Consider the following 15,907-nt stretch of genomic DNA (forward strand, 5'->3'; position numbering starts at 1 on the left):
AAATTTTTCCACACTGCTAGTGACAGGCATTTTCAAAAGCCTGATTTAAAAACAAAACAAAACAGAAAAAAACACCTCTGCCAGTTTAAAAGATGCAGTTTGAACACAAGTCACATGATTTAGTGAAGTCTGGTAGATGACTTTTTGTATGTGCAATATTATTGTAAAAGCAGGAAAGAGATGGTAAGGAGGAAAATAAGCTTTCCAATCAGGTATGTTCGAAGGACTCTAATCCTACTTGTCTTGGTGATTCATTTTCTCTAACGTACACTTTCTTTGAAAAGGATTCTTGGCTTAGAAGGAAAAGGAAAATTCTTTCTCCTAATATGAAAGTTCTCTGAAAACCTCTTCTTCTATTGATCCAGAGTCCTTATTTCCTTTCTTTCTTCAGTGTTAAATTATCTTTAACTACTATGATGTTAAAAAAAAAAGACCTATTAAGAGTCACCTTGATTAAAGAGGAATGATTGGGTCAGATTTTGCCTCTAGGTTCCTAAGTATATTTTTAGGAACCGACTTGCTACCAGATTTGTATCTGCTGTTGACCCCTTAGGTGACACAATTTATTATGACCATAAATGGAAGACTGGGGGTACTTGGAGCTAGTTAACTAGCCCCCAGTCATTTCATTGCAATGACAGTCCTTGATAGAACAATGAGGAAAGTAATTATGATCTACAAAGAAGACGGATAATTACTATACTGATTGAGTAATAAGGCACAGTGTCCTGATAGGGTCATGAAGTGCACAGATGGAGAGCTGTGAATGCCTTTAGGATATGCCTCTTCAGGTTAAATCGTACCCTTTGTTAGGTAACACCTATCAACTGTGCATGTTTTATGATTCCATCTGAAGTATGAAGATAGAGAGATACTAAACAGTGGACAGGAAATTGAATTCAGTGTCAGACAGAGTCATTTGAAGGGGGTATGAGGGACACTAAGAAATAACTTATTTTTGCAAAATAAACACATGGATGGAGAGCTGGCTTCCAAAAATCTTTAGCCATTGATCAGTGAAATAGCAGTAATTTCTTGACTGATTACAATCAGCCAGGTTTTTCCCAGAGGACAATAAAGGCCTCAATTGAAGAGTCTATAAGCAAGTTACTTTGGCTATTTAAACATGTATCTTAGCTATGCAAATAATGAGTTTATGTCTTGCAAAAAAAAAAAAAAAAAAAAAACCCAACCTAAGCGAAGCACCATCTTTCCTTTTGGCATTCTTTTTTCTGATGCCCAACACCAATCACAAATATTTAGTTTGAAATTTGGCTACTTAATTCCTTTTTGTATCCATTTTACAATGCAAATCAATTTTATAGTTTCTTTCATTGCACTTCAATCTAGCTTGTCTTAAAGTAAGGACAGTTTTATTTAAGATTTCCTTCTGTCATGTGAGACAAATTGGTTTAATTCATTATGTAAAAAACTATATGGCTATGAGACAAATGAGGTAATGTATTCTGAACACTAGTGTAATTGCTAATGAAATCTAATGTGAGTAAACTCCCTGTATCTTAAGTGTTCCAGCATGATGGATATGTTACACTTTAAGGAAAGAGCTGAAATAAATCATAGCATCAGTTAGCAATGCATTTACAGATGAAAATGAAGACCAAGAGATAATATAATCTAAATTAAAACATTTCATTTTAAAGTTAATTTTTTGTTGTGTGGTGTTTTTCCAACATGTTGGTTTTTAATGAAATGCTAGCTCATGACCAACTGCTGCTTTTAATGGTCTTTGGACCAACATAGCCGAACATTCCAGATGGTATTTCCAGAGGGATTGCTGCTACAACAGAGCTAAGGTTCAGAGAAACCCATGCTATTTGTCAGTCATAATTTAAAAGATTAACATCACATTGTACAGTGACAAAACTGGACTTCCATTTACAAAAGATGCATAGTCTATTGTTGAAAGGATGGGACAAATGATACAGAAGTTTTTATGACTATAGTTTTGACAACAATTTTCATTTTGATAGCACAGATGTGAATTGATTAACAATAGACAACAGAATGAAGAAAGGAGTGTTTTCCCAAATATGGGAGATGTAAGAGAATGTTCACCCAAGTAGGCAAGGCTTACAGAACGTGAGGGCTTAGGTGTCTCTGGTGACAGGCAGGAAAATAGTCACTATTCCCAAATCCTATTCTTTATATTAGGGAGTTCCGACTGGTGACTGCAGAATAAAAGTAGGAACCCGGAGGCATGATATTCCAAGACAAAGCACGTCAGCCATTGGTGGGTACCCGGTACTGAACTTTGGATTATTTGGAGTTAATAAAATGTCTCTGGGCTTTAACTTGGAAAACTGACAAGTGCTGAATAGGATTCCAGCCATAGAAAAGGGTTAGAAAATAGATTTTCTGGACAAAAACCTTAGAATGCAGACTGAAACTAAAGGAATTGTCCAATGAACTATGAGATTTGTCTTGGAACTTAAAAGTCTGGCTAACAAAATAAGTTCCATATATGGAGGAGAAAAATGTGAACTGCCATTTGGGAATCAATGTGGGAATCCAAAGTTTAGAACTCCAGGTTAAGGCTATAGAAAAGATAATTGAAAGAACAAAACTACAAAAATGTAAATTCCATTAGAGCAGACATCTTGCCTACCTTTTCATTGCCAAATGCTTAAATGCTTAGAAAATAGCCTTGTGCATAGTCAATACTCACTGCATAATTTTTAAGAAATGAATATGGGATACAGACTTCTAAATGCATTACAAGTGGTTTACGTAGAGCGACTTAGGTATAGCTTACCTATGTCAAAATTGACTCAGAGCTAGGGAAAGTTCTGCTTTATCTTGCAGGGAAACCAGAAGGTACAATGGGGAAGCTGGAGAAGGACAGTGCAAGATGGGGAAAAGAGAGAGAGGGTGGCCCAGCCAATGATAGTGTCCTCCTTCTCAACATTTCTTCTCTATCTCAGACATTAAATTTGTTCTCATACCTTGAGAACTGAGAGCGTAATTTTGAATCTTTAGTAATTACTATTAAATTAGATTAAGTTTCCATACAAGTCTCTTATAAGGACACTCAATAAATTCAGAACCAAGCAAGAATTATGTATGATCTGAACAAAATTGACTATAAGCTGGTCCCTCCCTACTTTCTCACCTCACTTACCTTATCTCTTTCTGGCACTAACTATTAAGGTGCTGAGGTGGGCGTGGGAGTTGTTTGCCATATGTCTTTTTCTATCTTTTCTACTAATCTTACTGTCACATGATTAAGGGGATGATTTATATATTTCAAGGAAGTCCCTACAGATTCAGAAAATATGTGTAAATACCATAAACTAATGCTTTATAAATACCTGGTGGTAGTTATAAAGAGGCAATAAATGGATGTGCAGATCATTCTTAACTAATTTATAAATCACACGAACAAGCTCATGAATTTGCAGATAATCAAGTACTTTCTTGACAGTTTAAAGCAATGGATGAATGAAGTGGCTGGATGGAGAAATGGATGAACCGATGATTTGGAGCAATAAAGCTAACTAGCAAAAGTTACTGGAAACATAAAAATGAAAAAGAAAATAAAAACGATGTAAATAAAGAAAATTTCATTATGAAAAACAAATAGGGAAGCACTAGGACTTATAATATGGCATCCTATGATAATTATATGTAACCCTTGCTGTCTCATCTCTTCCTATCTAAAACCCAGAAACAAATAGATTTGGCTTATTCAGCATCTTTCTCTATCTGAAATCAGTATCCAAACTCTAGCAATCTATGTTTAGGAATTTAACATATTCATATATAGAGAGATATTTGTGTAGATGTATTATAATAATTTTAATTAATACCAATGATGTTTCACAGGACCCATCAGTCTGGAGGGTACAGGAGTTAATGAAATAACACCCACATTTACTCTTTGGTTTAGCGTTCTTTGGCTGGATGCTTGGAATTACAGCCCTTCTGAGTTCTACAATCAGGCTTAGAGATGGCATGGAGAGGTGGGTGTGTCTCAGCTCCTCCTTCCTTCCAAACTAACAAGGGCCTCTGCTCCCACTTCACTATAAGTAATCAACAATCCAAGGATTGCCTCAGTGATCTGCTGTAGTGCACTTAGTAGTCACTGCTTACCATTGTCCCATTCTCACCATCATCATCTCAAAAATAATCTGAATTAGTTAGAAGCTGGGATGGTGCTTTTGGGACTGCTTACCTGCATCTCTACCCCTAACCATGGCTATAACCTCTTATGAAGTTCTTTTCCCAATTTGTGCCAAGGATTGCTAATTGCTCTCCAATTTCCATCCTTCCACTGGCAAAAGGCAGCATAGTTAGAAACTACATTACCTAGTTCCTTACACTTAGATGTGATTATATAACTACTTTTTGGACAATGGGATGGGAGAAAAGTTTGTTCTACTCCTGTGTCATTCTCTCTTTTTTTTTTTTCTTCTTGTAAGCTGACAAATAGAGACAACCAGAGCTGCCACCAGTGGAAGGCATGTGCTATATGGTAGAATTCCCATAGTTACCCGGAACATTCACCTCTAGACTGTTACATCAGAAAGAATCCATTTAATCCATTGTATGTGGGGACTCTTTGTTATAGAAGCTTAGTCAGATTCATAGAAGCGGCTCCTCCCAGAGAGTTACACGACATAATCAATACTTGCTGGACCTGCAGTCTTGAGTCATTTCAGTATTTTCACTTGTTTTGGTTTCTTCCATGCTAGTTGAGCCTTGGACTACCATGCTTCTCTATTTCTCTTGGAGATCATGATGCCAACCTTGATCCTCTACCACACCAGTTTCATTTTCACTTCTGACTAGATTGTTCTCCTTGAACATGATGCCAACCTTGCTCCCATGCCTTTAGCCTCCTATGCAGGGATTTGCTACACAGAGGTCATCAGCTCTCTACCACTAGAGGACCCTGGCACTTATGCTCTTTCTGCAATGCTTTCCTCCAGATCATTGCATCATTACTTTTCAGGTCAAATATTACAAGATCCCAAACTTTACCTCATGTTCTGTCTTCCATTACCCTGTCATATTTCCTGCATAACATTTGTCAGTATCTAAAAATTAGCCAATTTGCTTATTTGTTTATAGGTTTATTCTCTGTTTATATAGTGTTCTAGTTTGCTAGCTGCTGGAACGCAACACACCAGAGACAGATCGGCTTTTAATAAAAGAGGATTTATTTCATTAGTTCTTCAGAGGAAAGGCAGCTAACTTTCATCTGAGGTTTTTTCTTACATGGAAAGGCACAGGACGATCTCTGCTGGCATTCTCTCCAGGTCTCTGGGTTCCAACAACTTTCCCCGGGGTGATTTCTTTCTGCATCTCCAAAGGCCTGGGCTGAGCTGCGAGTGGTGAGATGAGGTATGCTGAGCTGCTTGGGTTGTGCTACGTTGAGTCTCTCTTTTAAGCACCAGCCAATTAAATCAAACATCATTCATTGCAGTAGGCACACCTCCTAGCCGACTGCAGATGCAATCAACAACAGATGAGGTTCACATGCCATTGGCTCATTCCACAGCAATAGAACTAAGCACCTTCACATGGCGAAGTTGACACTTGACTCTAACTACCACATATAGTAAACCCTTTGAGCACAGGGACTTTATTTGTCATGGTCATTGATATATCCCTAGTGCTTAGTACTTGACCTAATAGAAAGAATGTGCTCAGGAGGAATTGGTTGAATGATTGCCTCTTCTATAAGATTTTATGATTATAAGTTATAGAATCCTCAGGTATGTAGAAGTCTCAAGCTAAATACACAAAGTGATAGTCCAGCATGATTGAGGATTTAGTAAAATTCCAATTGGATCTGGTAAGTTTCCCCTTTGAAATTTTCCTTTATGTATATAGCTTTTACTGTATATGTATACAGTAATTTTCCTGTATGTATATATGTATTGATCCATAGAGCCCAAAGATACCATACAGAATAATTGAAGTATGGAAAGTTCTAGAAGTGAAAAACTGATAATTTCTGGGAAAGTAGTGTGTGCCTGTGTCTCTATTATTTAATAATGAAACATTCAATTATAATTCCAAAATCAATTAACTTATTTCTTGGCACAAAGAAATTATACCGAAGGAAGAAATGTATAAAAACTAAACTCTTTGCCTGAATATTTTGCACCCATTCGATTTAAACTGGTTAGGACATCTTTCCCTTCAGTCTCTGATGTCTCCGCATCGTCTCATCAGGTTTAAACAGTCTTGGCCCCAGGGGTCTAATTCATGTATACCTCTTCTACTTCTAGAAGGGATTTGCAATGAAGTTCTGGTGATTCCATATGGGATGACAATTTAATGATAATTTGCTGACTCTACATTGTAACTATCACAGTGTCTCTATTGGTCTTTCTAGTTTCTTCTCACAGCTTTGTCTTTTCTCCCTGATAATCATCCCTCTCTCTGGCTTATTGGTTGGCAGCTTGAGTAACCCCTCTGAGCCCTGTATAGGATGAGCCCTTGTCACTCAGACACAGCTGATTCTAATTTCTTTGTCCCAAGGCTGACTCAGACATAAACTACAAACTACCTTTAAAAAGGACCATATTCTTTTAAGGTATGATGGACATCTGAATAAATTCTAGCCTAAATTTAGATTTTTTCTCATATCTAATTCTTTGATTCATAATTTTATAAAAGCACATCAGCAATATATAACCCTTAATTATTTCTGGTAATTGATAAGTATATGAAAATTAAAAACATAGTCCGAAAACTTGACTTTTACCAATGGCTTTCTTAAAGCATTAAAAAAGAAACAAAGCCAACAGTGTTCAGTGTAACTGCAAGGACCCTAATGTACTACTGGAAAGAATGTGTGTTCTATAACCTGTTAGTCATTTTCTCTATTTAATTTCTATTGAAGAATTTCACTTTATCCTTTGGGTATCTCCATTTCATTTACTAATGAGTCCTGGGGATAAGAAATGAATGATGGGACTAAATTGTCAAACAGGGGAGAAATACTGTGGATTTTTTTCCCTTATGTGGTATTGCTACTTTCATCTTAACTCTCCTGCTTCAGGTTCCTGTCATATTAGCCCTGTATTTTTTAACAAAGGACTAAATAAAAACCTAATATTAATTATTTTGATTTCCTACTTAACTTTCAGTCATTCCCACTTCCATTTTTAGGTTCAGGGTCTTATTTTAAGTTTGTTGAAGGGTCATAATGAATTGGTTTAAACTATGATCATTTGGGTTTTATAATTTGGGATGAGGTGTTAATAAGAGGAATAGAGGAAAAGCAAGTCTATCATTTATTTTTGTTACCTCCTTGTGAAGCATTTCTTAAATGTTAGGATGTGATAGAAAAGGCAAAGTAATTTGCATTTAATTGTCCCATGTTTGAGGTTTGGAAGATATTAGCATTGTATCATTTTGGTTGCTTTTCTTTTACAGGCACAGTTTGCTGTTCACTGTTGGGCTAGGCCCATTAATCACCAAATGAGTGGTTTTGCATTCTGTTTTACTAGGAGAAGAAAGAGAAGCTAACTTCTCTTTCAACACTGGCATGTTGATTATGCATTTTTACATCCCTACAATGTATTTGTTCATTCACATGACACACACACACACATACTGGTCAACTTTTAAATGTTAGAACCCCAGTTGTAACCGGCCAAAACTGAGGTTAAACCCGTTTCATTTTGTTTCCCAAAGCCAGCTCTCAGTTCTGTATCTCTTACCAAAAGAGCTGATATTGTTACCCACAAGGCTATCCAAGACAGAAACCTTCAACCAATCCTGAGTTCTTTCTTTAGTACATATTTCTCACCCAGTTGGTCACCAATTCCTTATTTCTATCTTTTAAATATCACTCTGATTTTGCCTCTTTCCTCAACCCTGCTGCGCACCTCTTAGTTTGTGCCCCATGTCTCTTGCATGCTTTATTAGCAACCTGCTTCTAATACTGATAACTCCTCTTCTGGCCTACTTACTTCCTGGTATCTTCCTGTAATTAGTAAAGCACTTATGAGCCCTTAAATCACTGGACTCTTCTTCATCCCCTATGAGACTTTCATTTTTTCAAGCTTGGCTTTTTTGAGAGAGGAAAGGTTTTTCTATATTACAGAAATATCCTTTTAGTGATTTGACATTTGCTTTTTTAGTTTTGTCCAGCCAGATCAACTGACATTGTAGAGTTTTACATGTTTATAGGCATAGGTTTCTTTTTTACCATTAGCAAAGCCCTATAATCCACTTAAATGAATAGTTATACATTCTATTTCCTAGTTTGCAGGGAAAAAGAAGAAGATAAGTTAAGTTTGGACACTGGAAGATTGACTCTTCTTTTTCACATCACTGCCTGTGCTGGAAGGAGTAAACTGGAGAAGAAAAGAGAAGAGTAAGAGTTGAGATGTGAGTGTCCATGCTTCTATGTCAAGGTTACAATTACTGGGGTGGAAGAAATTTAGAACAACCCAAATGGGTTTTGAGGAATCAGGAAAAACTGGGATTAGTGCCCTGCTTGCCTAGTTATGGCCAAGGGAGACTGCCAGTCTCCCGGAGAATATGACTGCCCAACATTGGGCTTTTACCAGCAGTGATGGTGGTGGAAAGTCTTTAGATAACTGGACCAGAATGGGCATCCAGTTCTTCACAACCAGAATCCGTGAAGTTCCCACCTGCCTCAGAGGGGGTGTGTGAAAGCTGAAGTAAATGCAGTATGGGGTTGGAATGACAAGGCCATGAACACAGTACCTGAAAAGACCAAGCAGGAGCAGCGGTACCTTGATTGACATCAGCACAGGCATCTCATTGAAGGCTGGTGGGGACAGAAAGTATACTTCTTAGATGCCTGTTTGCTTGCCTCCTTGAAAAAGCATAATATTCTGCCTCCAGAGACAAACTCAAAAGGGAGAAGAGTTCTCTAAAGGGAGCAATTAGCCCTGATAGGGAATTTAACCTTTAAATTTTGAATTGATGCAAATGTACAACTTGTTTTTTTGAGCCATAAGAAATCAAATGATCTTTAACTGGCAAATTTTTATTCTTTTTTTAATCATTCGCTTTAGAGAATAATGTTTAGAGAATAAAGCAAGCTACATTTCCTTGCCCACGCCCCCCATTTCTGAGTGATTCTGAATAAATTTAGATCCAACAACAGTTAGGTAATATGTAATACAAACTTTACTAAATGATAATGATTAATGTAAAACCCTGTTTTAAGTCAAGACACTTGCTAAGAGAGAATATTAATGACCATTAGTGTCATGCATTTAAATGCTTTTGTTGGAACTAAAATTTCACTAACCATAGCTTTATTATTTTTGTTACTAAAAGACTGGACTTAAAACCAATTATGAAACAGCATATGGGAAAGCTCAACAGGATGTTTAGAGCAGATATACTGTAAACACAAGACAACAATTCTCTTAAACAACTTTATTAATGTTAGTTAATTCATGCAAGGAGCATCTGTGTTGCTTTGACTCTCTCCTTTGCACTCAGAACTGGGTTGGGCTCACATGGTAGTGGGCAGCAGATGTATAAAATCAGGTCTGCAGTTAATACCACTGCAGTAGCAGAGGAGCAAAGACAGTTCAGTGGCATTAAGCACAACTTTTAATAGTACTTTATAAAGTATCTGGACCTACTTCACAGATAAGCAGGTGTTTTTGTCATATTTGTCAACTTGGTTTTGGCTGTTGCTGATGTTAGGCGCCCTGCTGTCTAGATATAATAAAGATACTTTGGTGGGAAAGAGTAATCTCTTAGAATGACTTTTACTTGTACTTTTCTGTCTTAGAAATGGGGCTCAGTCCTCATTCTCCTTTACTTATGCATGTATTTAATGTAATAAATATTTAAGTGCTTGAAATGCACAAAACACCACATTAGATATAATCGGATATCCTGGACAACCTTTCCTCTCTGCATTTTACTTTCAAAATGCCACAACTCACTATTTTCCATGGACTTTGCTATGTATCTTATTAGCATCCTATGAGCATGAAATTTACCTATCTGAGCTCTCTTGGGAATGTATAATTTAAAAATTTGATTTCCAATATTTTGTTTTATTTTAGTTTTATTTATAAAACATATATTCTAGGGGCTATATATTTCTTCTGAGATAATTGAGCTCCAGTAAGGAGGAAGCGAGTGGGGATTAGGTTAAAGTCAACAGCTTGACTGACAAGTGCTAAAAATTTAACCTGAGATTCTAAGCAATGACTTTCATGGCCAGTGTTTTTCCCCCCTGCATGGGCAGGCACCAGGAATTGAACCCGGGTCTCTGGCATGGCCAGCAAGAAGTCTGCCACTGAGCCACCCGCTTGCACCACCCAATGGTCAGTGTCTTTTTAAATAGAAAAGTTAGTGCTCTCTTTTCAAATAAAGGAGCAAAATGTTGAAAAAGGAAAAAATAAACACCCCTTAAACACAGTAAATACCTGTCTGATAACTTTCTAAAGATTATCAATAATTGTTTAAGTCAGTAAATCTTAATTTATGCACTGCTATTCCACAAACTGAACTAGAAATGTTCTATTGCTTAATTAAATATTTTCTTAATGGTTATAATATTCTAAATTTATATTTCTCTCCTTTGTTTCCTTACATGTAAATATTAGTGAAGCCAGTTTTCTAGGTTTGTTTAGAGGATTAACTGAATCAAGGCGCTGAGAATAGTGCCTGCCATTTTGTTTGTGCTCTAAATATTTACACTTTTTCTTAAGCGTTGGATAACAACTTTCATTTACTGGCTTACTCTGGGAAACAACAAAATTTAAAAACCAGTATCAAATGAATACAACTGGAATTAGGAAACAGCCATGTATCCTAACTCAGCATTTTGTTTATTTCAATCAATAATGCTACCTGTAATAGTAATTCTATATTGCCCATATATTATAAATTTGGGAATAAATTTCCCCATTTGTATATAATTCAATTATATGGAAGAAAGATTTCCTGCCATGAGCAAGTACGCTAAAACCTGAACATCTTTCAGACATTATTCTTTAAATCTAACCTCGAATTTCCTTTTATTTGAGGAATCTATTTTTCAGTGCATATATCCCAACATCAGCACAAATCCTAGGTAAAATTGGGGATCAAAAGTTCTTCTGGCAGCTTGTCCTCAACTTTAAATTTGTCTACTGTTACTTTTTCTCACTTCCTAGCAAAGTGTAGGGCATGGCCTTTCAGTCATACCTAGCTCCTCTGCCTCAGTTTCCCTGTCTTTCCATCCATGAACAGAGGCAGAAAAGGGAGAGCTTATTTATGGTGTGGAACAATCCTTTCTAGCAGTGAGAACTGTTTGCCCTGTCCTTAATCAGAAAACTTCTTTTCATTTCACATTGAGAATTCTTCACTTCACATTTCCCATATCACAGACCTGAAACCCAGACTCATTCCTCTCAAACTGCTGGATTTTTTGTTTGTTTGTTTTGCTAAAGTTGCCGAACTGAAATATACCAGTCTTTTAACAATGGGCATTTATTTAGTTAGCAAGTTACAATTCTAAGGTCATGCAGATGTCCAAATTGAGGCATCAATAAGAGGATACTTTCACTGAAGAAAGGCTGATGGCATCTGGGGTTCCTCTGTCACATGGGAAGGCACATGACAATGTCTGCTGGTCCTTCTCTCCAAAATGTCTCTGGGCTTCTGTGGGTCCTTGCTTGTTTCTTCCAGGATGCTTCTGGCTCTCTTAGCTTCTCCAGGGGTATTTTCTTTCTGAGTGTCTCCAAACATCTCTGGCTCTGAGCTCTCTGTGTCCTCTCACAAAGGACTCCAGTAAAGGATTAAGACTCACTTTCAATTGGGTGGGTCACATCTACATGGAAACGATATAATCAAAACATCCCACCCACAACAGGTCTGTCCCCACAGAATTAAAAGAACATAGTCTTTTCTGGCATACATGACAGATTCAAAGCACTATTAAAGCAAAAAACCTCTCTCACCACAAATGTAACATTTAGATAATTTAAAATAACTAAAATAATTTGAAATAGTTCAAATCATTTTAGGACAAAAATGTTCAGTGCTTTTGTTGTTTGTTTGTTTAATACATCTGATGAAAATTATATTGAGATGATATGGTTGGAGAAGTTCCGTCCCTTTTTTTACAGACTATCCGCGCATTCAGGTACATTCGATTAATATCAAATGCTCAGATTTTCTAGCCTCTAAGCTTAGATTTCAATAAAAATTAAGAAAAAAAGTTCAAAGGTGTTTAGAGAATAGCTAAAAGAGTCTAAATAGTTGAAAATGAGGCTCTGGGCATATTGGTCGCTGTTTATTTTCATGGTTATGAGATCCTTGTCTTTCAATGTAGTGAAAATCCAATACCTTTAGGCAATTGGCCCAGGTTTGATTTTTAGGCATTTTGATTTATAAATTGAATTCTATGTAACCTTTACCGGATTCTCAACTCCATTATCATGTTATTACTTTTGTAATGTGTTTTGAGCACTGCCAGTGTGTTCAGAATTGAAAAGCATATTATAGTGCGCCTATTCCCACAATGGCCTAAACACTTTAGCTGAACTTTTTATTTTCCACCTCTCCACATTTTAAAAATGCTGTGTATATTATTTTTCCCAAAATAGAAGTTCCATTCAAAGTAAGTGTTATTTGAGAGTTCTCATAAGTATTATTTGAGAGTTCTCATCTGCTAGCGTTGCTAGACTCTGGATGAGGTTCTTTGGAGGTTCTTAGTGGTAGTCTAAGGTGGTGGCCATAAGCCCAGTATCATACCTTTCAAAACATTTGGACCATATTATGAGAAATGATCTTCAAAGTGTCCTTATCCTCCTCTAATGTATGTGTTTGGGTAACGTCCATTTTAATCTTCAAGCCCCTACATATTCTTGTTGACCTAAGTCCATATTTTATTAATGCATGTGTCTACCTGGATGCATTTTATGACTTTCTCAAGATTAAGAGACCAGAAACCAGAATAAACATATCTTTGTCATTCAAGTGCTCCCCTCTGGTCACCTTCCTCATCATCGAAGATGATACTACCCGTTGTTCATTTTCCAAAGAAGCATCCAAGAGTCACTTTAAAACGGTTATCTTTGTATCTTCAATCTCCTTGAATCGTTGAATCCTTCCTATTTCCAACCCCCCAAGACAGTTACACCTGAGATTTTGACCATATAGTAATAGATTCAAGATATCCAGACTTCAGTTATAATATGCATGTCATTCACTTAATTAAGAGGTATAGAATTTCATGCGGACTTTCAGTTCCCATTTTGTCATATTAGGCTTGTTAAACGGGAAAACTGTTACTTAGGTTTCTCACCTAGAAACCTTTAGGCTTATTTGAAAAACTGGTGTATTCAAATAGGTTATGGCACATATTTATTTCTTATTTTTTAGTCCCAGGATTTGGTCGTTCATCTAGGTGTCAATAAGTTTGGAAGCAGCTTATTAGTTTATTAAAGTGTTGAAGTATGAATACGATAAAAACAATATTTCTAGTCACTGCTTTGTAACTTGAAAACTTGGTGGTGATGTTTATTTGATCTCCTCAAAGATCAAAGTGAAAGGATAGCTCTATCATTGTTTCTAGATTGACGATAATCAACCACTGAGTCATGCGTGACCTTTAAAAATTGATTGTTTGAAATAAATAAAAAGTACCTTCCAATTCTGAATTAGTGTGTTTAGGATGGATAGGAGACTAATACCTGTGATTAATGAAGATGATCCAGACAATTATGCCTCACTATTTTTCTCATTCCAATGTTAAAATAGCATGTACAACCTTAATGCTGTCTTCACACAAATAAACATTAACCATTTCTCTGGTGTTGTTGCAGGTTTTTAAATAAAGAAAGCTTTTTGAAAACCGCTGAAGTTTAAAAGAAAATGTGCATGCATGACTAAATAGTTGAGGAAGTAATTATTGGCTGAAATATAAATTTTAGTCCATATATAATATTGTTAAAAATTGTTCAAACTGTGGGGCCAAGGGTGGGACAGGGTGTGGGGTGGGGGAAGGGCTATTAGCTTAGCATTCAAAGAGATGACTTATTTAGTGATTGGAAGCATTCATTTGTGACTAATTTGCTTTGAACATTTTTTTTTTTTTTTGCATGGGCAGGTACTGGGAATCAAAAATGGGTCTCCAGCATGTGAACATTTTATGTAAGTGGGAGAAATAAAATTTTAATATTCCTAAAACATTGCAAAATAACTGGATAAGGCATAAATGACAAAAACATTGCTCTAAAAATTGAAAGCCTGTAAAATTAATAAAAGTTCAAAAGCACATTAATGCCACAAAACTGTCTCAAGGTTTTACCAAAATTATTCGATCTCTTCATCCTTATTCCACTAGCAGTGTGCTTTGATAAACAGACAAATGCTCAAAGGCCCATACAAATTAGTGAAATAACCACAATGATATGCAAACATTATTATTACCCTCACTTCTCCTAAAACACACCTGCAGATCATACTTGCCTATGGATCCTGTATTCAGGCTTCAAGGAATATATGTCTTAGAAATTTCTAAGAATCCTGCTTTACCAGAACTGGGAGTTGGGTAGAAATAGATAAAGATGACAGGGTTTTGTTAAGAGATTTAAATACACTGATTATTCTCTTCTACAGAATAATGAAAGGGAAAGGACTGACCCAGCAGCACTCTACAGGAGGGAAGTTGGACCTTGTAAGGAGGCAGGAAGCAAGAGGTCAGAGGAGCAGTCTGCTCAGCAGATACTGAACACAGAGGAACACCTAAAATACACAACAAGGAATTGATTCAGCAACTGTACACATCAATGGGCACTGCAGGCCTGTATGGAAGTAAAAAATGGAGCCCAACAGAGCAGCTCCTTAATCTTTGCTGCCATCCTTCTCATGCTCTCTCCCTTTTTCTCTTCATTTTCTCTTTAGAAATCTTTGGATTGAGTTAATCTACTCTCCTTAGCTCATGGCATCCACGCCCCGTTCAGTGAGGCCTCCTTGTTTTACTTTGTTTTCTCTTGATCCCTGATGCCCATTTCAATTCCTTCTCCACAGAGGGACCCTTTCGTTGTTGATGTTTTTCTTTTTTAGCATGGGCAGGCACCAGGACTCGAACCCGGTCTCTAGTAGGGCAAGTGAGAATTCCGCCACTGAGCCACTGTTGCACTGCTCCAGAGGCACCTTTGAAATAGGTCTGATAGATGTTGTTGTAACTATTTCTTTTTAAATTAAATAATACTATGTGTATGTATTTTTAATTCACATATTTTATGGTGTCTAGCCTGGTTCACCATCACTCCCTCCCCAAACCATAGTCTGAGACAGGGGCTTGCACATAGATAGTTTATTTTGTCAAGTGATCCCAAGAAACAGGGGTGAGAGGCTTACAGAAAGTTGTGTTGTCAAACTGGGTATCATTGTGGAGAACTGGGATGGGTCCTGCTAAGAACCCTCTAAGGAGCCATGTAGGATGTGCCTCAGATTGCCTGGCCAAGAGATGGGAGAAGGGAGAATTTATCCACGGCATAATTTTCACATGCATCCTAATGACAGAGCAAGCATTGACAGGCCTCCCGTATGACACTCGAGGGCCAAATGGGAAAGATAGGGTGGTACCCCTGGGAGCACCACAGTAGGAGGAAAGATTGTGAAGTGGGTGATACAAAGGTTGTCTATATCATGAGAAATATACCTGATGGCTTTTCTTACTTTGTTAAGTTACCACTTTATTTTGTTAACTTACAGCACATTCCTTTCTCTGCTTCTGTCTGATGTATAGAATGCTGTCTTGTCACGTTCATAGTTATGAGCGACAAAATCCACTTTCACTTCCTTGAGCAAAAGAAATTCACTCATCTCCTGTAGTAACACAGACTTAAGCTTGGAGGTTACCCAGCTATGAATGATGTCCTAACCACAATTCCGGGCTGACTCAGTGAAAAAGACTATTTACCACAGTAAC

The 15,907-nt window shown here is 37.0% G+C and overlaps 1 long non-coding RNA gene across 1 annotated transcript; it reads left to right on the forward strand.

Annotated features, from left to right (window-relative positions):
- The first annotated feature begins 5,453 nt into the window (after positions 1-5,453).
- Positions 5,454-14,786, forward strand: LOC143682809 (uncharacterized). Its single transcript, XR_013175284.1, has 3 exons — positions 5,454-5,818; positions 8,245-8,370; positions 14,590-14,786. It is a non-coding gene; the product is annotated as an uncharacterized LOC143682809 (long non-coding RNA).
- Positions 14,787-15,907: the final 1,121 nt, after the last annotated feature.

This window comes from Tamandua tetradactyla, chromosome 5 (genome assembly GCF_023851605.1).
Source record: "Tamandua tetradactyla isolate mTamTet1 chromosome 5, mTamTet1.pri, whole genome shotgun sequence".
NCBI classification, from domain to species: Eukaryota; Metazoa; Chordata; class Mammalia; order Pilosa; family Myrmecophagidae; genus Tamandua; species Tamandua tetradactyla.